The sequence below is a fragment of the Pelophylax lessonae genome, assembly GCF_965119305.1.
Source record: "Pelophylax lessonae genome assembly, chromosome: 5".
NCBI lineage: Eukaryota > Metazoa > Chordata > Amphibia > Anura > Ranidae > Pelophylax > Pelophylax lessonae.
The window spans coordinates 382,673,283-382,700,990 of NC_138772.1; positions in this window are offsets into that span (position 1 = coordinate 382,673,283).

Genomic DNA, 27,708 nt, shown 5'->3' on the forward strand with positions numbered 1-27,708 from the left:
TAGTAAGCAGCCCCTTTCAGCTGAGTCCTGTGTTTCCCGGGGACGGATTAGTAGGTGCACAGGATGTGTGGACGGCGCTCCGAGTGTCCTGCTTGAGTCTGAGGGGACCGAGCTCAGTATGTCAGCCTGTGCGGCTCCCATTCCTGCCCCCGGCTGCAGCGGAGCAGCGATGTATCAGGCGGGAGTACAGCAGTCAGCGCCCGGCGCCCAACAAGATGGTGATCAGCCTCCCCAATCCCTTCATCTGGATGAGAACAAGAGTCTACGTACTCCTTATCCGGACCTTCTTGGACCAGGACTTCAGCCTGCAGAAGTTCAATGAGGGGGCCCAACAAGTGAGTGCACATGGCTTTCTTTATGTTACCAGCAGTCAGTCCCCACAGCTCCTGGGACATGAGTGGGTGGGCACAGTCCTACATACGAGACATCTAGGGTCTTTCCTACTGACTGGCTGCAGGGAGGGGGGCTTACTAAGTGGTCTGTACTAGGTGGGAGGGCTTACTGTGGGGTCTGTACTGGGAGGGAGCTTACTGAGGGGTCTGTACTGGGAGGGGGCTTACTGAGGGGTCTGTACTGGGAGGGGGGCTTACTGTGGGGTCTGTACTGGAAGGGGGCTTACTGTGGGGTCTGTACTGGGAGGGTGCTTACTGTGGGGTCTGTACTGGGAGGGGGCTTACTGAGGGGTCTGTACTGGGAGGGAGCTTACTGTGGGGTCTGTACTAGGAGGGGGGCTTACTGTGTGGTCTGTACTGGGAGGGGGGCTTACTGTTGGGTCTGTACTGGGAGGGGGCTTACTGAGGGGTCTGTACTGGGAGGGGGCTTACTGAGGGATCTGTACTGGGAGGGAGCTTACTGTGGGGTCTATACTGGGAGGGGGCTTACTGGGGGGTCTGTACTGGGAGGGAGCTTACTGTGGGGTCTGTACTAGGAGGGGGGCTTACTGTGGGGTCTGTACTGGGAGGGGGGCTTACTGTGGGGTCTGTACTGGGAGGGGGCTTACTGAGGGGTCTGTACTGGGAGGGGGCTTACTGAGGGGTCTGTACTGGGAGGGAGCTTACTGTGGGGTCTGTACTGGGAGGGGGGCTTACTGTGGGGTCTGTACTGGGAGGGGGCTTACTGTGGGGTCTGTACTGGGAGGGGGCTTACTGTGGGGTCTGTACTGGGAGGGGGCTTACTGAGGGGTCTGTACTGGGAGGGGGCTTACTGTGGGGTCTGTACTGGGAGGGTGCTTACTGTGGGGTCTGTACTGGGAGGGGGCTTACTGTGGGGTCTGTACTGGGAGGGGGCTTACTGTGGGGTCTGTACTGGGAGGGGGCTTACTGTGGGGTCTGTACTGGGAGGGGGCTTACTGAGGGGTCTGTACTGGGAGGGGGCTTACTGAGGGGTCTGTACTGGGAGGCGGCTTACTGTGGGGTCTGTACTGGGAGGGGGCTTACTGAGGGGTCTGTAATAATTATAGGATTAATTAGCTAATCAAAAAAACACTCAATTAAGCAAAAAAAATAAAATTAAAAATAATCGTTAGATTAGTCGACTAATCGTAAAAATAATCGATAGATTAGTCGACAGACAAATTAATAGTTAGTTGCAGCCCTAGACTACATAGATGGCAGAATTGATACTCGTGCCATTCAAGATATTGGCAGAGGCTCTTTATATACTTGATTTTGTATCTATATTGTATTTTTTAGAGCAATTAACGTATTGTGCTTACACCTATGTGCCCGCCCTTACAGGTGATTACATTAACTTGGTACACACCATTTATTTGTCTAAAGTGTGCTTATCTCTTTTTCCTTTTTTTCTAAATGCAGCAACATTCTCTTTGTATCTCCTGTGATGTACCTGTTGTGAAAAGTGCATTCTTTGTGATATACAGTTTCTCTATTGTTTTTTTTTTTCCTTGTGTAAAATTTAGAAAAATCAATAAAACAGGTTAATCCCTTCCCACCAGTCGCACATAAATATGTGGCCTCTTGGCGCCTGGGCCTTAGTGCAGAGAGGCCACATATTTGCGTGAATTGCAGTCAATAGCGCTTTGCAGACTACAGATTTTTAGATGACATGACAGCCAGCTACGGTGGTCATGTGATCTTAAGCTATGCCCCACCTCTGGGCATCTTAACCCCTTCATTCCTAAGCCTTTTTCTGACACTTGTTGCTTACAAGTTAAAATCAGTATCTTTTGCTAGAAAATTACCTAGAACCCCCAGACATTTTATATATATATTTCTCTATCATTCATTGACAGATGCAGCTCCATATAATTCTTGACCATTGGGTTATGCTGCCCTCTACAGGAGTAGAACAGTAGGCAGGAAAAAGCTTTACCACGCCTATGGTTCCTGCAGGTATACACCCAAACACTCTGCTATAGGCTTCAGTTTGTTTCTGCCTAGTTTAACAGTATGACCTAGTTCCCTGCTGGGACTTAGGTCTTAGCTGTTTTTCTTTGGGGAAAAAGACTTTACTTTTTAGTTTTGTTCCTGAGAGAACTACAAGCAACAGCCGGCTGGTTTTCGGACTGGATATGCTAGATCCTTAAGGTTTCCCAGCCCAGCCAATGAGCGTGCGCAGGTTATAGTCCAGCACTAGGCCTCGCCACCACAGAGCCCCAATGAATGGTGGCTGGCCTGCGAGTGAAACACCTTGCCGGGACACATACGACCTGGGTCGCCCTGAGTCGAAGTGTACCCCCTGGCCATCAGCACCCCCACCCCAGGTAGAGAGGTAGTCTGTTCAGAGTGGTTCCCACCTCATGCCGTTGGTACGGTGAGTTTCCCATCATTTCTCTGGTGGTCTCGGGGGGTGGATGTGGGCCCCTCCCTTGGAAAGTCGGACCCTCGGGTATCCCACAGTTCCCCTGGCCTCTTGGTGATACCATGTTTTCTCTCACTATGAGGTTCATAGTGATACCTTACATGTGTGATGCAATAATTTTTTACATATGCATGCCTAAGCGCACAATTGCATTTGGCATGATCATGGGGGCAGGCGGGAGTAATTTAAATTGTTCATTTTTAATATTATTTTTTTATTTGCATTTTTTTGTTACACTCTTTTAACCACTTCCTTACCGCTGGGCGTGATATGACATCCAGGGGTTTAAGTGGGGATATCTGAATGATGGGTGCAGATGCAGGCATCATTCAGATATCATTTTTTTCAGCCTGCGATTCCCTTCACCATAAGAACAATCATAGCAGCTGTTTAGCTGCTTGATTGTTCTTATAGGCGGCGGGAGAGGACCTCAAACCCCCCCCCCCCCCCCTCCGGTGCTTCTACTGACTCTACAGTGCGATCGGCGTGCCGGGGAAGGAATCGGCCGCCAGATGGTCCCCTGCAGTCTCTTTGACTCTCGAAGGCCGGGGCGTGACGTGATGACATCATGCCTAGCCTGGCAGTTGTTAATACTGCTGTGATCTCGGTTAGATAGCCGAGATTGTTTTTTTATTTTTTTTTTATTTCAGGCTTTCCAGCCTGTAGGAGAGATCTGAGGTCTTATTGATCCCAGATCTCTCCATAAAGAGGACCTGTCATGCATTATTCCTATTACAAGGGATGTTTAAAGCGGAGTTCCACCCGAAATTTATACTTACCTCCATCTTCTCGCTCCCGGTCACCTGAAAAACAAATGGATAATCGCAATTTTTTTTTTTTTTTCACTTACCTTTTAGAGAAAATATACTCACCTTACTTCCTTCTTCCTCCCCTCGGCGGCCACGGCGATTCGTCACTTCCTGGCTTTTGCAATGATTCCTGGGAGCTGAACGTCATAGCTCCCAGGAATCATTGCGCCTGCACCGGCCCCGACGTCAGTTCCGGGGCGCGCGCATCATCCCCTTCTAAACAGCTTCTGGGCATGCCCAGAAGCTGTGGAGGGATGACGCGCGCGACCCGGAAGTGACGTCGGGGCCGGTGCAGTGCATCGTGGGACCGAAGAAGGAGGAAGAGGACCGAAGAGGACGCGGAAGAGGATCGTGCTGGCTTCAAGCTGCCCACACCTGAGATGGCAGCGCTGGAGAAGACAATTTCAAGGTAAGTATATCTCCTGAAAGGTAAGTGCAACCCGGGACAGATCAGAGGCTAGCCATTGTGGAATGTGCTAGCCCTGACTGTCCCGGGGGTATTTTTGTAAAAAAATGTATAACCAGGGTGGAACTCCGCTTTAAATTCCTTGTAATAGGAATAAAAGTGATAAAAAAAAAAAAATTAAAGTGCCCCCATCCCTGCCTGCTCACATGAAGAAGCGAATGTATGCGTTCGTCATGGCCACATAAGTAATATGTAAACGGCGTTCAATCTATACATGTGAGGTATCGCCGCGAACATTAGAGTGAGAGCAACAATTCTAGCACAAGACCTCCCCTGTAACTCTAAACTGGTAACCTGTAAACATTTTTAAACATTGCCTATAGAGATTTTTAGGTACCAAGGACTTGGCGTCATTCCACGAGTGTGCGCAATTTTAAAGCCTGACATGTCAGGTATCTATTTACTCGACATAACAATCTTTCACATTATACAACAAAATTGGGCTAATTGCAGTGTTTTCATTTTTTTTAATTCATGAAACAATTTTTTTTTTCCCAAAAAGGCGCATTTGAAAAATTTCTGCGCAAATACCGTGTGACATAAAAAGTTGCAATGACCACCATTTTATTCCCTAGGGTCTCTGCTAAAAAAAAAAAAAAAAAAATATAATGTTTGGGGGTTACGAGTGATTTTCTAGCAAAAAAAAAAGATGACTTTTACATGTAGGAGCGGAGTGCCAGAAATGGCCTGGTATGGAAGTGGTTAAAATATATTTTTTCATTCAACTTTATTGCTATTACAAGGGGTGGACAAGACCCCCTGTGATAGCTTTGGCCGGTGACAGGCACTCCTCGTGGAGAAATTAAGGGTCTGTTAGATCATCGATCCCTCCTCTGCCCTACAAGACAGCTGACCAGAGGTCTGATTTTTTTTTTTTAATACACATTTTTTTTTTGCTAAAATATAATAGATAATGTTGCATCAGGTAAATAGATACCAATCATGTCATGTGCATGCTTGTGAAATGGTGACAAAGTGCGCTACTTAATATTGTCCATAGGCAATGCTTTAAAAGCCTTTTACAGGTTATCCATTTAGAGTTAAATGCGAGCTCTGGCATTAGAATTACTCTTCTCACTCTGATGTTTGCAGCGGTATCTCATTGATGCAATTACTGTTTACATATGTGTGCCAGACCTACATGGGCATTTGCGTGTGTGCACAGGGGACAGGGGTGGTTTCCATTTTTTTTATCAATTAAAACTAAATGGGTGGCTGTAAAAATTGAAAACAAGATCATGGCTGCTGCTGCACCTCTAATCCTAGTATAACCGCTTGCCATTCAGAATGTATATATACATATGCTGAATGGCAAGTGGTAAAACATATAAACTCTAAAGGCCCGTACACACGTACCGATCGTCGGCATACAAACGTCGGTGGACGAAGGATCTGCCGATTGTACGCGTGTTAGTATGGTGCCTCCGACAGATGTCTGCGCACAATCCGCGGACAAAAGTCTTTCGTGCAAACATGAAAATATTTGTATGCCGACACCAGAACGGACGATTGTTCGCCTGTCAGTACACAATTCGGCCGACAGACCGCAGATTTGCAAGACTGGGCATGCTCAGAAAATAGAAAACACAGGGAAAGTTAACCATTACATGACATCACTTCTGCAGTCGGCGGACAAAATTCTTGTGCTGTCCTTGTGCTGTCTTTGCACTTTTCAGCAGACACCGACATCCCGGGGAGAAAAGAGGAACATTTGTAAGCCGACCATCGGTACGTGTGTACGGGGCTTAAATAAACAATTTGAAATTGGTAGCAAAAGACAGGACAGATTGAGCTTCATTTGGCAGGAAAAGTTAATAGATATCTCCTTATCTTTATTATCAAAGAGAAAACTGCCCCAAATTAGTCATAAATATTTATGACTATTTTGGGCCAGTTTTCTCTTTGATAATAAAAATAAGGAGATATCTAATATATATATATATATATATATATATATATATATATATATATATATATAAACTTTTTTTTAATCATATCTCTTATTTGCTTATCTTTTTGTTTAGCTGTATATTTTATGGAATTACCATGTACAGACTGAGCTTTCATTTGGTGGGAAAAGTTAATGAGCATCTCCTGACTTTTATTATCAAAGAGAATACTGGCCCAAAATAGTGAGGAAAAAAAAATATACATATATATATATATATATATATATATATATTTTTATATATTTTCTACTTTTTTAATAGTAATTAAAACAATATATTTATTATTTATTTTATTTTAATTTAGCTGTATATTTTATGGCATTGCCATGTATAATCACCAAAAACAAAAACCCAAAACAAACCTTTACAATAAATTCTCCTGTTCCTGATGATTGCAGCAATACCACATATGTGTGTGTGATTTGTTCTTTGTGCCCATAGTAGGGCCAAAAAAGTATAGTATGTATGCCCCAAAATAGTGAGAAAAAAAAAAAAAAATATATATATATATATATATATATATATATATATATATATGTTTTTTTTTCACTTATTTTTAATAATAATTAGAACAATAAATATATATATATATTATTTATTTTTTTAATAATAATTAAAACAATATATATATTATTTATTTATTTTAATTTAGCTGTATATTTCATGGCATTGCCATGTATAATCACCCAAAAAAAAAAAAACCTTTACAATAAATTTTCCTGTTCCTGATGATCGCAGCAATACCACATATGTGTGTGTGTGTGTGATTTGTTCTTTGTGCCCATAGTAGGGCCAAAAAACAATAGTATGTATGGCCCAAAATAGTGGAAAAAAAAAAATATATATATATATATATATATATATATATATATAGTTTTTTTCTCATTTTTTTTAGAAATAATTAAAACTATATATATATATATATATATATATATATATATATATATATATATATATATATATTTTAATAATTAAAACAATATATAATTTATTTATCTATTTTAGTTTAGCTGTATATTTTATGGCATTGCCATGTATAATCACCAAAAAAAAAAAAAAAACCTTTACAATAAATTCTCCTGTACCCGATGATCACAGCAATACCACATATCTGTGTGTGATTTGTTCTTTGTGCCCATAGTAGGGCCAAAAATCAATAGTATGTATGGCCCAAAATAGTGAAAAAAAATATATATACATATATTTTTTTCACTTTTTTTAATAATAATTAAAACAATATATATATATAAATTATTTTTTTTAATAATTAATACAATATATATATTATTTATTTTAATTTAGCTGTATATGTTATGGCATTGCCATGTATAATCACCAAAAAAAAAAAAAAACCTTTACAATAAATTTTTCTGTTCCTGATATTCGCAGCAATACCACATATATATGTGTGTGATTTGTTCTTTGTGCCCATAGTAGGGCCATAAAACAATAGTATGTATGGCCCAAAATAGTGAAAAAAAAAAATTTTTTTTCCACTTTTTTAATAATAATTAAAACAAAATATATATATATAAATTATTTTTTTTTTAATAATTAATACAATATATATATTATTTATTTTAATTTAGCTGTATATTTTATGGCATTGCCATGTATAATCACCAAAAAAAAAAAAAAAAACCTTTACAATAAATTCTCCTGTTCCCGATGATCACAGCAATACCACATATCTGTGTGTGATTTGTTCTTTGTGCCCATAGTAGGGCCAAAAATCAATAGTATGTATGGCCCAAAATAGTGAAAAAAAATATATATACATATATTTTTTTTCACTTTTTTTAATAATAATTAAAACAATATATATATAAATTATTTTTTTTAATAATTAATACAATATATATATTATTTATTTTAATTTAGCTGTATATTTTATGGCATTGCCATGTATAATCACCAAAAAAAAAAAAAAAAAAACCTTTACAATAAATTTTTCTGTTCCTGATAATCGCAGAAATACCACATATGTGTGTGTGATTTGTTCTTTGTGCCCATAGGAGGGCCATAAAACAATAGTATGTATGGCCCAAAATAGTGAAAAAAAAATATATTTTTTTTCCACTTTTTTAATAATAATTAAAACAATATATATATTATGTATTTATTTTTTTTAATAATAATTAAAACAATATATATATTATTTATTTATTTTAATTTAGCTGTATATTTTATGGCATTGCCACGTATAATCACCAAAAACAAAAAAAAACTTTTACAATAAATTCTCCAATTCCTAATGATCGCAGCAATACCACCTATGTGTGTGTGAATTGTTCTTTGTGCCTCATATATGTGTTATGCGGTCAGGAAGGGGTTAATATGGTTCGATTTACTTACCTGTTCGATCGCCCTCACGTGGTATTTCACGGTTGTTTCACTGTGAACGTTGCGGCATTCCTGATGGTTCTGAATGGAATCGCGGTTGAAACGTTAACCTAAAAATGGAGACTAATAATAATAATAATAATAATAATATACAGTAATATAATAGTAAGAGGAAGAACATTGTAAAATAATAGGGTTATAGCAGAAATCTCTGGAGTCAGGGCTCAGAGATGTGTCTCAGCCGAGATCCTCTTCATCATCTGTCTGTTTGGTCCAGCTAGACTGGTTTTAACCGATGAGATTCAATACCAACCAATCACAGAGTGGATTCAAAACCAACCAACCACAGAAGAGATCAATTGCCAATCACAGCACTGGCCTCACACCAGCTGCCCTGATCCTTTGCCTGACAGTTAATGAATCATACAACACAGTACCCAAATGAAATTGAACTTATACAGTTTATATTAGACAAATAAAGCTTTAATATGGTATTTAATAAATAATGTGATTGATCATTTCACAATATAAGGGAACTATGAGTGCTGCTCTGATATCAGGCAGTGGGGGGGGGGGGGGGGGGGACAGACTTTAGGGATCCTTTGTGGGGTCCTTGGGCTGTAAAGTCAGTTATGGAGTTGGAGCTGAATGTTAGGCCGGTCAGTAAATATGTGAGTTGTATGTGTAGTACTGTGTATGGAGGGGCCCCGGGGTCACTTCTGTCCACAGGCAGGCTTGGGTTTCATATTGTGCCTTGACTGTGCCCTTCCATGTCTGAGAGGGGGGCTTAATGTCACTGGTTACCATAGCAACGCCCCCCCCCCCATGTATATCCACTAAATACCTAACTTCCTGTTTACAGATTATTGGTCACCATAGCAACAGTCCATGTATATCCACTACATACCTACCTCCCTGTTTACAGATTATTGGTCACCATAGCAACGGGTGTATGTGTGCTGCACTGTGTATACTGACATGTATGAACGGTGTACTGAGCTGTATGTGTGCTGCACTGTGTATACTGACATGTATGAACGGTGTACTGAGCTGTATGTGTGCTGCACTGTGTATACTGACATGTATGAACGGTGTACTGAGCTGTATGTGTGCTGCACTGTGTATACTGACATTTTTGGAGGGTGTACTGAGCTGTATGTGTGCTGCACTGTGTATACTGACATGTATGGAGAGTGTACTGAGCTGTATGTGTGCTGCACTGTGTATACTGACATTTTGGAGGGTGTACTGAGCTGTATGTGTGCTGCACTGTGTATACTGACATGTATGAGAGGTGTACTGAGCTGTATGTGTGCTGCACTGTGTATACTGACATGTATGAATGATGTACTGAGCTGCATGTGTGTTGCACTGTGTATACTGACATGTATGAGCGGTGTACTGAGCTGTATGTGTGCTGCACTGTGTATACTGACATGTATGAACGGTGTACTGAGCTGTATGTGTGCTGCACTGTGTATACTGACATTTTTGGAGGGTGTACTGAGCTGTATGTGTGCTGCACTGTGTATACTGACATGTATGAACGGTGTACTGAGCTGTATGTGTGCTGCACTGTGTATACTGACATGTATGAACGGTGTACTGAGCTGTATGTGTGCTGCACTGTGTATACTGACATGTATGAACGGTGTACTGAGCTGTATGTGTGCTGCACTGTGTATACTGACATTTTTGGAGGGTGTACTGAGCTGTATGTGTGCTGCACTGTGTATACTGACATGTATGAACGGTGTACTGAGCTGTATGTGTGCTGCACTGTGTATACTGACATGTATGAACGGTGTACTGAGCTGTATGTGTGCTGCACTGTGTATACTGACATGTATGAACGGTGTACTGAGCTGTATGTGTGCTGCACTGTGTATACTGACATTTTTGGAGGGTGTACTGAGCTGTATGTGTGCTGCACTGTGTATACTGACATGTATGGAGGGTGTACTGAGCTGTATGTGTGCTGCACTGTGTATACTGACATGTATGAACGGTGTACTGAGCTGTATGTGTGCTGCACTGTGTATACTGACATTTATGGAGGGTGTACTGAGCTGTATGTGTGCTGCACTGTGTATACTGACATGTATGGAGGGTGTACTGAGCTGTATATGTGCTGCACTGTGTATACTGACATGTATGAACGGTGTACTGAGCTGTATGTGTGCTGCACTGTGTATACTGACATGTATGAACGGTGTACTGAGCTGTATGTGTGCTGCACTGTGTATACTGACATTTATGGAGGGTGTACTGAGCTGTATGTGTGCTGCACTATGTATACTGACATGTATGAACGGTGTACTGAGCTGTATGTGTGCTGCACTGTGTATACTGACATGTATGGAGGGTGTACTGAGCTGTATGTGTGCTGCACTGTGTATACTGACATGTATGGAGGGTGTACTGAGCTGTATGTGTGCTGCACTGTGTATACTGACATGTATGGAGGGTGTACTGAGCTGTATGTGTGCTGCACTGTGTATACTGACATGTATGGAGGGTGTACTGAGCTGTATGTGTGCTGCACTGTGTATACTGACATGTATGGAGGGTGTACTGAGCTGTATGTGTGCTGCACTGTGTATACTGATATGTAAAGAAATAATGCATTCTGTATGCAGGCCAACCAATCAATGATGAGAATAGTTGCCATCTGTGGATTGGTTGTTTCAGCCCTTCTTCCCTCCCTTTGCTTATTGCATTAATCATAATGATGGTTGGAGGAAGCTTTATGCGGTTCCCACTGATTACCAGTTATCTTTAGTACAGCTGGGGAGAAAGAAATCTGAAAGCTGCCTTTGCTGATCTCCTTCATGTTCCTGGCTGTTCTCCCTTCAATGCTTTCAGTCACTGACTGAACAATTCTGCAGGTAATGGCTGTCAGGGAAAACTGTGAATGCTTTATCACTCTACTTGTTCAGAATTAGTGATTTGTAAAGTATTGAAGACAGTGGGTAAGCCTAATAGCCAGTTAGATAGCATTTTCAGAAGGAGCATGCAGCAAAGAGAGTCTAAATATTTTACATGACCGGTTTCCTTTATAAATGCTGTTTGTTGTTGAGGTTTTGCATAGCAGAGTTCATGTTTTTTCCCAGTCATGTGGAAATTTTAACAAATACTTTTATATCAATAAAACCCTTTTTTTTGATCGATGTTTTTCTATTCGTTTGACCTTCCTTTGCTCTCCTAAAGCCCTTGGGAGAATCTTTTTTGTTTTACCTTTAAAAATGTTTACCTATTTTTTTTCTTTTTAAATAAGTCAGACTGTAACAAAAATGCTTACAAATAAAGTTTCTATCATTGAAAAGAAATGCTTGCTGTATAAAGTGCACTGATCCCGTAATCTGACCGTTTCCACAAGCAAGCAGCCCCTGTTATAATAAATAAATATTAAATACACGGCTTCTGGCAGTCGCTGAGTTCAGTTTTCACTGTCTTGCAGAGGTGTGAGCGCTGCTGTTTTCTGACACTTTAGGTGCATTTGATTCCTGGTCTCCTGCTGTGCGCTGTGGTTTCTTCCACCCTCTGCTAGGACCCTACAGGACATGACATGGCAACCAATAGAAATTTAGTGTAGTGGTGAAGTTCAACTGGAAATGGGCTGCTGATTGCAATTGTAATCTTAGTGACAAGTCACATATAATGTGAGTGTGTATATATATATATATATATATATATAGAGAGAGAGAGAGAAAGTAAGCATGTATGTATATATATATATATATATATACATATAGAGAGAGAGAGAGAGAGAGAGAGAGAGCGAGAGAGAATGTATGTGTATATATACATATATATATATATATATAGTATATACACAGAGTGGGTATAGAAAAGACTCTTCCCTCCCCCCCTCCCTTTTAAAATCCCATTTTGTTGCTTTGCAGCCTGAAATGAAGACACAGTTTTTGTTTTATCCAGCTGTATTTACCTAATGCAAGTTATAACATCCAAGTGAAAGATAGAACACCAACATGCCAGGAAAAAAAAAGAAGAAAATTAAAAACAGAATCACCAAGTTGGAAAAGATCCCCCCCTCCCCCTCTTCTATGTCAGTATTTTGTTGGACCACCTTTTGCATTAATTCCAGCCTTTAGTCTGTTGGGATTTGTCTCTACTAACTTTGCACATCCAGACTTTTCAATATTTGCTCACTCTTTGCAGAACTGCTTAAGTTCAGTTAAATTTGATGGTGAGCCTTTGTGGACTGCAGTCTTCAAGTCATTCCACAGATTTTCAATGGGGTTTAAGTCTTGGCTCTGACTAGGCCATGCAAGGACATTCACCTTTTTCTCCTTCACCCGCTGTGTGTTCATGTTTGCTGTGTGCTTTGGGTCATTGTCATGTTGGAAGGTAAACCTTCTTCCCATTGACAACTTTCTGGCAGAGGGCAGCAGATGGACCTTCCCTCTGGCCCCTCCCCCTCCCCTGCCTCCAAACATATTGCAGTTTTATCTTCAAGTTTGGGGGGGGGGGGCATATGGTGAAACGGTTGTGGAATGGATTGGGCAGCTTCAGAGCTGCTCATATCACTTCCACATAAAAGCTGAGAGTTTCCTTTATAAATATACACACACTCCTGACAGCTGACCCCCGCCAGGAATGTGTGTGTGTAAAAAGAGGTTTGCTGTGTGTATTGTTACTGTAACCCGAACTCCTATTACACCATACTTATTGATCTGTATGATCAGAACCGTTACTGTTTTCTATGGCTCACAGCCGCACTCTCTACTTTTATACATTGCTGATTACATTTGAACATTTGTACAGGTTATACCATGGATCTTTCTAAACTTTAACCACTTACCTCCAAATCACGTACCTGTACGTCTCCACCCGCCTCTCTCTTTTTACATTATTGGTTACTCCATTGTAAGTACAGCCATGCTGGCACTAAGAAACTTCATATGCAGTACTTAGAGATAATTGTCCTCTATTGACATTGATTGTACTATTTTCATCTCATGTAGAACAAGTCCATTTATTCTTGGAGCTCCCGAAGAAGCATGTCTGCGCCAATCATGTTGAGCAGGACTTCAAGCTGGATCTCACCGTCCCTTTAAGTGGTCACCCCCCTGTACCAGTAGGTCTGGGTATCATACCTTTATATCTATCCTATCTTTTTGGGGGGTTCCCTTCTATATTGGGGTTGATGGTGGCAACAAGAAATGGTTTAGTTATACGGATATTCATTTTTAAACAATTTTTATATTAACAAAATATTAGAATTTTAATGATATTTGAGTTGTGTTGTGCCATTAAAGTCCATTTTTCTCTACTTCAAACTCACACTATTCAATTTAGGATGAGGTGCTGTTACATAGTTATGGGCACGGTACCATTGTGGTGACATGAAACATTGATCTGATATTTCCGTCTTGATTGTTTCATTTTCATGTATGACATCCTATTGGAATGTTTCCCGGGTGTAATCTGATGGAATTCAGAAGCAAAGCATTGAGAAAACAGACAAATTGCATTTACAATTTATATTATGCATGCATTTTATTGTTGTCACTTTGAAATGTTACACCTACAGTAAAATACAGCTGCCCACTAATATATTGCCTCCATGAAAAACAAATAATGTTCAACCTTTAGCCAATATTTCAGCCTACATCAGCACCATGCTACTACAGTGTAGTTTGGATGCAGAAATTCTCTTTAGTAGTTTTAAAAGCTGCTCTCAAGGCAACCAGCTAAATACACTTGTAAAATACAAAACTATGAATGGGTTTACCTACCACAGTATTTGCATTTCTGCCCAGCCAGTATGTGTATAGCAAACTGGAAGACAGCCACACGTGGCTATTTTTTCTCAAATGATGCCATTGTAGTCATTCATCACTCTCTGTTATAGTTGGGCAATATAGAGATATCTAAAAGAAATACAAACCAGAGCGCTATATGGAAAATGACCACAAGATGGTGCTGTAATGTCTCGATATGACAGTCCTCTGTGGTAAGATCTCACAAATAAATCATATGTTCAAATAATCCAAGATTAAATTAAACGTTTATTAGAATTCAAAGACGGCATCATAAGCCTTGTAGTGTAAAATAATTTAAAACTGTAAGCTTGTGTAAGCCTGTGTGATGCGGGAAGGAGCATAAGATGTTGCATACCAGCCCATGGAGGTGGAGGAAACCCCACCTATGAGGGTAACCTGGTAGCATGCCATCCAAGCCTTGTTTTGGTCCAGTGGGTGTGGCATCCTCCCAACTCTCCAGCGGTTCCTAATTGGTCGCTTCAAGCCCGCTGTGACGTCTCTAGCGCTTCGTAGGCCGGCCGCTGCTCCCCTTATCCATCCATCGGTGAGAACCCCCCCTGGAGCCCCCCTCAAGTTCACCTGGGCATATCATCGATTGAATCATACAACAATAAATATATATCTGGACACACGTATGTCAAGCAGGATATCTCTGCGCTTGTTGGAGGAGTCAGCTGGTTAACTGCTAAAAACAAACAAACTGCTGCTACTTCACCAAATATCGTATAACTTGGAAAAACATGAATGAAAAATAATAGTAGCGCAAAAAGTCACTTATGATGTAACTCACAAATTGCATAAAATACAACCAGAAATAGGGGGTGTTTTAAAACACTTCAATATAGGGTAAAAAGTCCTATAAAGTCCATAGACCGTCCAGGATAGAGTGATGTTGTTAATGGATCACCTTTTTCAACCACCACCAAGTGTCACACAGTAGAAATGGCAACTCACCAGATATAGTGGCTCAGGTGTTCTCACACAAGAGCACAAAAAGCAGGAATCACAGGTATTAATGATGGGTGTCAGAAACAGCCTTGATCAATCCTTGCTGTATACACTAGATCCGATATCCCTTCCACAAACTCCACTCAGTATAATGGCCACTACTCGGGATTCATGCTGGACATGTCACTGCTCTCTCCACCGCTTCTGCAGAATCACAACACACCGAACACCGGAGACCCACCGCCTCGCCAAGCAAACCCGGGTCCAGGGGACGAATGAAAACTAAACCGGCAGACCGGACCTCCACAGAAGGTTCCAGCGACAAACCTACTATCTAATAATAAGAACTAATTCTTCCCCCCAGCAGCCCAGGAACCCCCCAAATACCAGCACAGCAGCCTCAAGCCCGAGCTCTCTGTAACCCCAAAATGGCTGCCGGCCCAAACCAGGAAATAGTGAATCCTCCAAATCAGGAAGGCTTCGCACTGGCGACAGAAGGCCGGCCTCGCTCTGTACCCTGGGAGATGTAGTCTACATCTCCCAGGGTACAGCGCGAGGCCGGCCTTCTGTCGCCAGTGCGAAGCCTTCCTGAGTTGGAGGATTCACTATTTCCTGTGGTTCTCTGTATATGGTATACAGGGGTTGCTGTATGAAGTCAGAGCTTCGGTTCACTTTCTTGTCAGCAGACTCAGTAAGTAAACAGAAGAATTGATTCATTTCAATGAGTAGTTTGAAATGAACCGATTCACTTAGAAGAATCGAACTTCCCATCACTAATGAAATTAACATTGTATTTATTTTTAATTATTTGAACATATGATTTATTTGTGAGATCTTAAGACAGAGAACTGTCATAGCGATACATTAGAGCGCCATCTTGTGGTCATTTTTCTTATAGCGCTCTGAGTTGTGTGTTTCTTTTGGATTGTCATTCCACAACTTCATGTGGAATAGTCTGAGCAGCTGGGTTAGTGACCTTTCTTCGGCTACATACCCTCAATCACATCCTGGATGTTGGTAGTTTCAATATAGAGATATATAGAAAGTTACTATCAAGTATCAAATGTTCTCATTACTACCTCTGCCAGACAGCACAGCAGACTGTATAGCAGGCTTTTATTATGCATTGGTAAGGCTTTAACCACTTTTGGACCGGAAAGGATTTCCCCCTTAATGACCAGGCCATTTTCTGTGATTCAGCACTGTGTTACTTTAACTGACAATTGCGCAGTCGTGTACCTAAATAAAATTGTGTCCTTTTTTTTCCCACAAATAGAAATTTCTTTTGGTGGTATTTGATCACCTGTGTGATTTTTATTTTTTGCACTATAAACAAAAAAAGCGCGACAATTCTGAGAAAAAAAAACAACTATATTTTTCATTTTCTTTTATATAACATTTCCAAAAAAAAAATAAAAACCATCAATTTTTTTCATCATTTTATGCCAATTTGTATTCTGCTACATATTTTTGGGAAAAAAAATCCCTATAAGTGTGTTTTGATTGGTTTGCACAAAAGTTATCGCGTCTACAAACTAGGGGAAAGATTTATGTCATTTTTTTTTTCTACTAGTAATGGCGGTGGTCTGTGATTTTTAGCGGGACTGCGACATTGTGGCGGACAGGTCGGACCCCTAACTGACATTTTTGACACTTTTGGGGGGACCAGTGACATTACTACAGTAATCAGTGCTAAAAATATGCACTGTTACTGTAATAATGACACTGGCAGGAAAGGGGTTAACCCAGGGGGGATCAAAGGGTTAAGTGTGAGCCTAGGGGAGTGTTTTCTAACTGTATGGGGGAGGGACTTGTGAAATGAACTCAGAGACCTGTGATCCTATTATATAGAAGTATCACAGGCGCTCTGTGATCATTTCAGAGAGAAGAACGGTCAGCTGTGGTTACAACAGCTGACCGGTGTTCTCTCAGCGGGGAGCCATCACTGGTGCACAGCGGCAATCGCGGCCACTGTCCCTGTGGATCAGCATCCCTGCTGCCTAGTGGGGGTGGATGTGCGCCGGCGGCGGCACGCGCTCTCCCCCCAGCAGTTCTCCCGCAAACCGCTCTACAGGTACGGCGATTCACGCAGCCGAGCCAGCCTGCCGAGGTATATATGTGATGGACGGTCGGCAAGTGGTTAAGCAAGCTTTGGGTAGGGCAAACCTAAATCCTAATGAAAGTGTAATTTAAACAAGCTGCTACCAAGCTTCAGCAAACATCCCCCATTTTCCTACACAAAAAGAAGTGCTGAAGCTCCCCCAATTCTACTAGAAGCGTGTTTAATGTGACAGTCAGCACTCTGTGATGTTTGTATCACCTCTCTAAACTGGAGTGCTTTAAATGCATCAATAAAGCTGCTAGAAGTTGGGAAGAAGTTTGCAGCACATACTGATCTTACTCAAGCTAATGCCTGTGGGAACAAGGCTTAAGCCAAAGGTCCCCAAACTATGGCAAGGTGGTTTCCATAGACCAGCCCCTGCGAGTAGGCCCTACATGCAGAGCTTTCTCATTGCAAGCTACTGTATTCAGAAAGTCTGAGGGTGGAAGGCAGATCGTTCCAGCACCTGGAATTATATCAGACACCCTTAGGTGGCGTGAACTCCTTTCCAATGGTGCTTATAGGCCTGGTTGTGACCTCCCTACGAGGGACAGCACAGGGCATGAAGTCTGTAAGTTGAGTCTCACAGAACACCAATGCTGGATCACCTTTTCCTGATAACACAAGGACCCCATTCCTTCCACTGACATAATGGCATTCATAACTCCTATTGACCACCGATCTGGAAGTATGCATTTTTTTTTATATTATCTAGTGGAATGTCACCAGGATACACCTAGAAGGTAAATTTGACTTTTTAGTGGATTGATCCCTTTTAGTATATGATAGATATGTCATGAATTAAATATTTGATCCTCAGTTACCAAAAAGAAAAATCGCTTTTCCTGAGTAGGTTGTATTCATCACAAGCATGTGACACATTGTCCTGAAACCTACAACTCCCCTTTCCCTATTTATATGTGTGAGCGATTCCCCATCATACTAGAGCAGAAACGTACTTTATATACAACCTTGAACAGTAAAACGGTAACGCCATCATTTAAGGAGGAACTGAACTTTGAAAGGTGTTCCAGAAACAGGCCAGGCAGAGGTGAAAGGAGCATTTACTAGTATTACCTGTGCTCTTCCTCCAGCTCTTCTTTTTCCATACTAGTTTTTTGTATAATGAGAATCCTGTGTTTAGGCTCTTATTACTGCTAAAGCTGACCTTGGAAGCTGCTACTAGCACAATTGTTTCTCCAAATTATGGGTCTAACAGTTATATACTAAAGAAAAAAGACTCGACCTGGTGCTGCGCTACCCTCAGAAATAATACTGTGCAAGATTAAAAACCTCAGTAATTGTTTGTGCATAATAAACTTAAAAAAGTTAAAGAAAAAACATTAAACCTTTCACTGCCAGGTCCATGCACCATATGGACCTCATCCCTCCTCCTGCTAGAAGTTAATTTTCACTTCACTGAGCATGAACTTCTAGCCAATAATGTTCAGCAGACAAGCTGCTAATTGGAGCTATTTACCTAAAATAAAACCCACCCCCTCCAACCGCCACCGCCGCCTCTCTACCTCTCACCTACCGCTTCCTCTCCTCCACTGCCTATAATGCCTGTACCTCCCCCAGCTCCCCTCTCCTACTGTCCTCTGCCTTCACCACCTACTGATCCTCCCCCGCATCAATTCTAACACACCATCGGAAAACTTCCAGATGTTTCGAGAAATGTTTGCGTTTGCGCCTTTTTACGAAATGATGAAAATCAAACAATCTAAAATTTACAAATATTTGTTATTTTTGGATGCAATAGAGGTTAAACTTTTATATTTAGTAGCAGTTTAGCAGGAATTTTGTAAAAATTGATGTGTTTGTATCTGCTACTGCTACTAATGATTTTAGTGTACTTTTAGAAAAAAATATTGTTTTGATAAACATTTGCGCAAATATTGCAGGGCCTTAAATATTAGTAACACCTTCTTTTTATTCTACCGGTCATGTGCTTTCAGAAAATGTATGGTTTGGGAGGGGGGTCTTTTAGGGTCTTCTACAAACTCTGAACGTTGTATGTGAGAAATGAAAACCTCCAGATTTTTAGAGAAATTTGGATATTTACATTTTTTCGATTTTCACCATTTTGCAAAAGGCACAATTTATAATATACAAATATTTGTTATTTTATTAACTATATATAGGTTAGGCTTTTTATTTGTTTAAAAAAATATATTTTTTTAAAAGAACAAAGTATCCATCAGAGCAATGTATAACAGAATAGGCACAATATCTCACATAATGCAAAGGTGATTCAAAGTAGCATGGTATTATAAAGTGGGATACAGAAATGCCAAGATATACTGACATCACTAAAACCCACGTTTAAGTTCTCACTTCCAAACTGAGAAGGTGACTAAAGACAATGTGCCAGAGTTTGCTCAGGCAGACATTTCAGTTTTTTTTGGGAAGGAGGAACAAGAACAGAGATACTAAAGGACGCCCAGGGTGCAGAAAGAAAACAGAGAAAAGAAAAAAAATGAAGTTGGGGGGGGGGTTGAAGGGAGCCAGGGTGATGGAACGCATGCGTGCATTGGCAAGAAGGGCAGGAGGATCTCAATCCTCAGAGCAGCTCTCCAGGAGTGACTTCCCCTCATCTGAGAATACAAACTTGTTCCAATATGTCCATGTTGTGATACATTGTTCTCTTCTGTCTAGGGCAGTAAGCCCTAGGTCACAGGTGTCAAACAAAAGGCCGTGGGCTGAATGCGGCCCCCCAGACAATTTCATGTGGCCCTCGCACCTCTCCTGCAGCAGCAGCGCCCGCCTTGTCTCTGCCTCCACCTTGTCTCAGGAGTCGGCAGCAGAGAGGACAGAACTCCTTTTAGGCTCTCACTAAGAAATGTGTTTCGCCAATAGATTTTCCATGTTTTCTCAATGTTATAAAGAGGCTGGGGGGGGGGGGGTTGCAACCCTGTGAGGAAGGAGCTGAGTTGGAGCTGAACGGCCGCACAAGGAAAGGAAAGCCCTCAATCACTGGGCATCTTTACTGTACTATATAACCAGCAGGCGCTACCTACAGCCCCCAAAAACCACACCCAATATTTGCCATGGCGTGCTGCGCGTGCCGCACTTTAGGGCCCAACTTATAATCTTGCACACAGGCGTTTATAAAACTCCCCTGGATGCATCATAAAGATGGGTGCTGTGCAGTGGCCATTTTTAACCACTTCAATACCGGGCACTTTCACCCCCTTCCTGCCCAGGCCAATTTTTCAGCTTTTAGCACTGTTGCATTTTGAATGACAATTGCGCGGTCATGCAACACTGTACCTAAACCAAATTTATGTCATTTTTTCCCGCAAATAGAGCTTACTTTTGGTGGTATTTGATCACCGCAAGGTTTTTTCTTTTTTGCTAAACAAATAAAAAAAGACCGAAAAGTTTGAAAAAAAGAAAAAGGTTTTTTTGTTTATGTTATACAATTTTGTAAATAGATACATTTTTTTGCTGCACTGATGAGGCCACACTGACAGGCACTGATGAGGAGGCACTAATGGCGTGGCACTAACATGCGGCACTGATAGGCAGCACTGATGGGCCCTGATATATGGCACTGATAGGTAGCACTGATATGTAGCATTGGTGGGCACTGATAGGCAGCACTGCTGGGCACGGATAGTCGGCACTGCTGGGCACTGATAGGCGGCATTGATGGGCACTGATAGGTGGCACTGATGGGCATTGATAGGCGGCACTGATGAGCACTGATATGCAGCACTGATGTGCACTGATTGGCACATATAGGCGGCACTGATGGGCACTGATAGGCAGCACTGATGTGCAATAATGGGCACTGGTGGGCGGCACTGATATATGGCAATGATGGGCACTGGTGGGCAGCACTGATGGGGAGGGCACTGGCGGGCAGCACTGATGGGGAGGGCACTGGCAGGCTCCCTGAGCCCTGATTGTCATCCCTGGTGGCCATGGTGGGTATCCCTAGGGTCATGGGTGGGCATCCCTGGGGTCATGGGTGGGCATCCCTGGAGGTTCTAGTGGCACCCCCCCTCCCAAAGGGTCTGCACTGGTAATCAATGCTCTGATTACCAGTGCAGACCCCCCCCCCCCCTGTCAGGAGAGCCGCAGATTGGCTCTCCTCTACTTGTGCCCGTCAGGCACGAACTAAGGAAAGCCGATCAGCGGCTCTTCCTGTGTAGTATGTGACCAGCTGTGATTGGACACGGACGTAGGCTCTTTACCGAGATCGGAGATACGGTGTGTCAGAGTGACACACCGCATCACCGATTGCCGCGCGCAAAGCGCATTATTCTGCTGCCGTCATATGACGTCCGGTCAGGATAATGCAACCACCTTGCCGTCGTCATTTGCCTATAGGGCAGGCGGGAAGTGGTTAAACCTGGAAGTGCCCAACAGCTTTTATGGAAAGAAGTGAAGAACTTCCAGCAGGCTATGCTGTAGTTGATATTTAACCAATTGCCAACTGGGCCATAGCCGAATGACGGCCACAGCGCGGTCACAGATTTTTAAAAGCTTTCCCGATACGACCTTGTCCAGACCGATCACGGACACTGCTGCGGGTGCCTGTACACAGATCTGGCTATGTCACATCGGGGCAGGCATGACAGGAGCTCCCTACAAGAAACCCAAAAATTGATTGCCGGGAACAAATCCCTCCCCTAGCAGCTGCTGTTCAGGAATTCTCAGGGGTGAGATTTGTGGAGGAGGTTTGGCCGGCCTTGGTGCTGCTAGTGCACATGTGAGGCTGCAGACTCTGAGAAGTTGGGAGGTAATTTACTTCCATGGCAGTTGAGGGCTGAATTATTAGGTGCAGTATAGAGGTACTAGTTGCAGTATAGAGGAGGTGGGTGCAGTATAGAGGTACTAGTTGCAGTATAGAGGAGATGGGTGCAGTATAGAGGTATTAGGTACAGTATGGAGGAGGTTGGTGCAGTATAGAAGTACTAGATGCAGTATAGAGGAGGTGGGTGCAGTAAAGAAATACTAGGTACAGTATGAGGAGGTGGGTGAAGTATAGAAGTACTAGGTGAAGTATGGAGGAGGTGGGTGCAGTACGGAGAAGGCAGAGATGTATAGTAACTAAGTAGAACTACTTCACTACTGTACTTAAGTACCGAAAGGCGGTATCTGTACTTTCCTGGAATAGAATTGTTTTCTCCTACTTCCACTTTTACTTCACTACATTTTTTCAATGATTTCAATACTTCTACTCCGATATTTTTTTTTTGTGCTGAATAGTTACTCATTACCATTATAAAAATTACCACTGCCAGAACAGTAGATGGCAGGTTTCATGAAGTTCAAAAAAATGTGTATAATGTCATGTGTAAATCAGCGCATACGAAAATTAATGCTACTGTATGTATAAATAAAATGGTCTACATATCTGCTGTTAAGAGAAAGAGAACCTCCCCCAACCAAGGAGAGTCACAAGCGTACATAGACCTTTTTTCTGGTAAGAGGCTGATTTTGCTTTTTTCACTGGAAGTTGAGAGCACAGGTTTTGCAGTTTTGTTTCACTGGAAGAGTCTATTTGGATATTATTTTGCACTTACCTTCATCCGCTGGGTAAGGGGGAAATCCACAAGGTGGTGGGAGTCTGCACCTATTATTTGGAATAGCACCTGTTTGATTCCTGCACCTTTGACAATATATTAATCTTGTTTTGTCACATATATATATGGTATTATGGCATTATGGCATTATATACTGTATATATATATATGGACTTTGTATTGACTTTGATTTAATACACTCTTCCTTTATTTCATTATTGGAATATATTATTGTATATCACATTGGTTTATATATGATTTTGCGCACCAATAAGCTGTGGAGAAAAAAAAAACATGCAGGGAAGAGAAGGAGGAATGCTTTAAAGGGGAAAGTGAGGGACATACTTTATTTGTTTTTGTTTACAAAAAGTTACAGCCAAAGGAATTGTGATTGTCCTTTAGGTTAATCATTTGAAATAATAAAAAACAATATGCTGTTCAAACTTTTGACTTCTTTCTTTAATAACTACATAACACAGTACTTGTACTTTTACTTTCAGTACTTGAGTAGCAATTTTTTTTAAAAACTACTGGTACTTTTACTTTCAGTACTTGAGTAGCAAAATGTAAAAAAAAACTACTTGCAATACTTAAGTACAAAAATTGTTGAATACTTTAGTACTTCTACTCAAGTCACTTTTTGATAGAGCACTTCCACTTCTACTCAAGTCACTTTTTGATCGAGCACTTGTACTTTTACTCAAGTATGGGTTTTGAGTACTTTATACAAGTGTGGGAGAAGGTAGGTACAGTATAGAAGTACTAGGTACAGTATGGAGGAGGTGGGTGCAGTATAAAGGTACTAGGTGAAGTATGGAGGAGGTGGGTGCAGTACGGAGAAGGTGGGTGCAGTATGGAGGGGGTGGATGCAGTACTGAGGTACTAGGTGCAGTAAAACCAATAAGTAAGGGGTAATAGTGCTCATTTACCTATAACAATCAATCAGTGAGCGTGACTATGTGCAGAAACCTCTAGCAACCAATCAGTAATCAGTAGTGATCTGCTGTAATCTCTAGCTACCAAGCAGTGCGCAATAATAATTTGCAGTAACCTCTAGCGACCTATAATTTAGCAGTAATGATCTGCACTAACCTCAAGCAACCAATCAATGAGCAGCAATGACATGCTGTAATCTTTGACAAATAATTGCAATCGCTGCCTAATTTGCTGCATAGATCTCAAGTCTAGTTGAAATTTTTTGTATGTCTCAGAGCAGGTGGAGAAGGAAATTGCACGGGGCTGGGGCCCAAGAAAATGTTTGCCCAGGGTCCAATCAATATTAACGACATCCCTGTAACCAGAGCTCTTTCTTACACCAGATGTGCCCATCAGAGCTCCCTCTTACATCAAATCTGCCCACCAGAGCTCCCCCTTACATCAGGTGTGTCCACAAGAGCTCCCTCTTAAATCAGATGTGTGCGCCAGAGCTCCCCCTTACATCAGAAGTGTCCACCAGAGCTCTTTCTTACATCAGATGTGCCCGCAACAACTCCTTCTTATATCAGGGGTACCCACCAGAGCTCCATCTTACATCAAGTGAACCCCCCTCTTACATCAGATGTGCCCACCAGAGTTCCCATCTTACATTAGATGTGTCCACCAGAGCTCCCCCTTACATTAGATGTGCCCACCAGAGCTCCCTCTTACATCAAATGTGCCCTCCAGAGCTCTCCCTTACATCATATGTGCCCACCAGAGCTGCTTCTTACATCAAGTGTGCCTACCAGTGCTCCCCCTTACATCATCGGTGCCTACCAGAGCTCCCTCTTACATCAGGTGTGTCAACCAGAGCTCTCTCTTACATCAGATGTGCCTACCAGAGCTTCCCCTTACATCAGATGTGCCAACCATACCTCCCCCTTACAACAGATGAGCTTGCCAGAGCTCCCCCTTGTAAGTGCCCACCAGAGCTCTTTGATACATCAGGGGTTTCCACCAGAGCTCCCCCTTATATTGGATGGGCCCACTAGACCTCCATTTTACTTCAGATGTGCCCACCAGAACTCCCCCTAACATCTGATGTGCCCATCAAAACTCCTCCTTTCATCAGGTGTGCCCACCAGAGGTCTTTCTTACATCAGGTGTGTCCACCAGAACTCTTTTTTACATCGGGTGTGCCTGCCAGAGCCACCCTTTACGTCAGAAATGCCCACCAGAGTACTTTCTTACATAAGATGTGCCCACCAGAACTCCTTCTTACATCAGGTGTGCCCACTAGAGCTCACTCTTACATCACATGTGCCCACCAGTGCTCCCCTTACATGAGATGTGCCCACCTGAGCTCCCTCTTACATCAGATGTGCCCAGCAGAACTGCGTCTTGCATCAGGTGTGCCCACCAGAGCTCCCCCTTTCATCATACGTTCCCACCTCAGCTCCCTCTTACTTCAGATGTACCCACCAGAGATCTTCCTTACATCAGGTGTGCCCACTAGAGCTCCTCCTTACATTAAAAATCCCCACCAGAGCACCTTCTAACACCAGAGCTTCCCCTTACATCAGAAATGTGCACCAGAACTCCCCCTTAAATCAGATGTGCCCACCGGTGCTCTTTCTTATATCAGGTGAGCCTAAACGTGCTATTTGTTTACAAACATGTTTCACTGATTACAACCATGCCCTCGCTTTTTACAAACGTGGGGAGGGGGGGATTCACTGTTGACAAACATTTTCTCTTTGTTTACAAACATGTAGGCAGGGCCAGTTACTGTTTACAACCTTGTGCTCACTGTTTACAAACATGTTATCATTGTTTACAAACATGTGGGTGGGGCTATTCACTGTTTACAAACATGTGTTCTTTGTTTACAAACATGTGGGTGGGGCCAGTCACTGTTTACAACCATGAAATCGCTATTTACAAGAATTGTTTACAAACATGGGCAGGGCCCAGTCACTGTTTACAAACATGTGCTCATTGTTTACAAACTGGTGGGCGGGCCAGTCACTGTTTACAACCATGTTCTCACTGTTTACAAACATGTGGGTGGGGCTAGTTACTCTTAACCCCCGTGTGCCCACTGTTTACAAACTTGCTCATTGTTTACAAACATGCTCATTGTTTACAAACATGAGGGGAGGGAGTCACTGTTTAATGTCTCCTCCCCCTTCTGCCTCTATCCCTCCACCCCCTCCCTTATTATCTAATAGGAGTTTCTGTCATATTTTAGGCTCTCACTAAGAAATGCGTTCCGCCAATAGATTTTCCACGTTTTTTCCACGTGTAAAAAAAAAAAAGCTGGTTGTCAGCCCTGTGAGGAAGGAGCTGAGTTGGAGCTGAACGGCCGCACAAAGAAACCCCTCAATCTCTGGGCATCTTTACTGTATTATGTAACCAGCAGGCGCTACCTACAGCCCCCAGAAACGACATCCAACATTTGCCGTGGCGTGCTGCGCGTGCCACACTTTAGGGCCCAACTTATAATATTGCACACAGGCCCACTGCTTTCATAAAACTCCCCTGGATGCATCATAATGATGGCTGCCGCACAGTGGCCATTTTTAAACCTGGAAGTGCCCAACAGCTTTTATGGAAAGAAGTGAGGAACTTCCAGCAGGCTATGCTGTAGTTGATATTTAACCAATTGCCGACTGGGCCATAGCCGAATGACGGCCACAGCGCGGTCACAGATTTTAAAAAAGCTTTCCCGATACAACCTTGTCCAGACCGATCACGGACACTGCTGCGAGTGCCTGTACACAGATCTGGCTATGTCATATCGGGCAGGCATGACAGGGGGTCCCTACAAGAAACAGAAAAATTGATTGCTGGGGACAGATCCCTCCCCCTGCAGCTGCTGTTCAGGCATTCTCATTGGTGAGATTTGTGGAGGAGGTGTAGCCGGCCTTGGTGCTTCTAGTGCACGTGAGGCTGCAGACTCTGAGAAGTTGGGAGGTAAGTTACTTCCATGGCAGTTGAGTGCTGAATTATTAGGTGCAGTATAGAGGTACTAGGTGCAGTATGGGGGTAGGTGCAGTATGGAGGAGGTGGGGGAGGTATAGAAGTACTAGATGCAGTATGGAGGTGGGTGAAGTATAGAGGTACTAGATGCACAATGGAGGAGGTTGGTGAAGTATAGAGGTACTAGGTGCAGTACGGAGGAGGTGGATGCAGTATAGAGGTACTAGGTGCAGTATGGAGGTGGATGCAGTATAGAGGTACTAGGTGCAGTATGGAGGATGTGGATCAGTATGGAGGAGGTGGGTGCAGTATAGAGGTACTAGGTGAAGGATGGAGGAGGTGGGTGCAGTATAGAAGTACTAGGTACAGTATGGAGGAGGTTGGTGCAGTATAGAAGTACTAGGTGCAGTATAGAGGAGGTGGGTGCAGTATAGAAGTACTAGGTGCAGAATGAAGGAGGTGGGTGCAGTATAGAAGTACTAGGTACAGAATGAAGTAGGTGGGTGCAGTATAGAAGTACTAGGTACAGTATGGAGGAGGTGGGTGCAGTATAGAAGTACTAGGTACAGTATGGAGGAGGTGGCTGCAGTACTGAGAAGGTGGGTGCAGTATGGAGGGGGTGGATGCAGTACTGAGGTACTAGGTGCAGTAAAACCAATAAGTAAGGGGTAATAGTGCTTATTAACCTATAACAACCAATCAGTGAGCGTGACTAATGTGCAGAAACCTCTAGCAACCAATCAGTAATCAGTAGTGATCTGCTGTAATCTCTAGCTACCAATCAGTGCACAATTATAATTTGCAGTAACCTCTAGCGACCTATAATTTAGCAGTAATGATCTGCATTAATCTCAATCAACCAATCATATGAGCAGTAAGGATGTGCTGTAACCTCTAGCAACCAGTGTGCGGTAATGATATGCTGTAATCTTTGACAACTAATTGCAATCGCTGCCTGATCTGCTGTATAGATTTTAAAATTTTTTGCATGTCTCAGAGCAGGTGGAGAACGAAATTGCATGGGGCTGGGGCCCAAGAAAATGTTT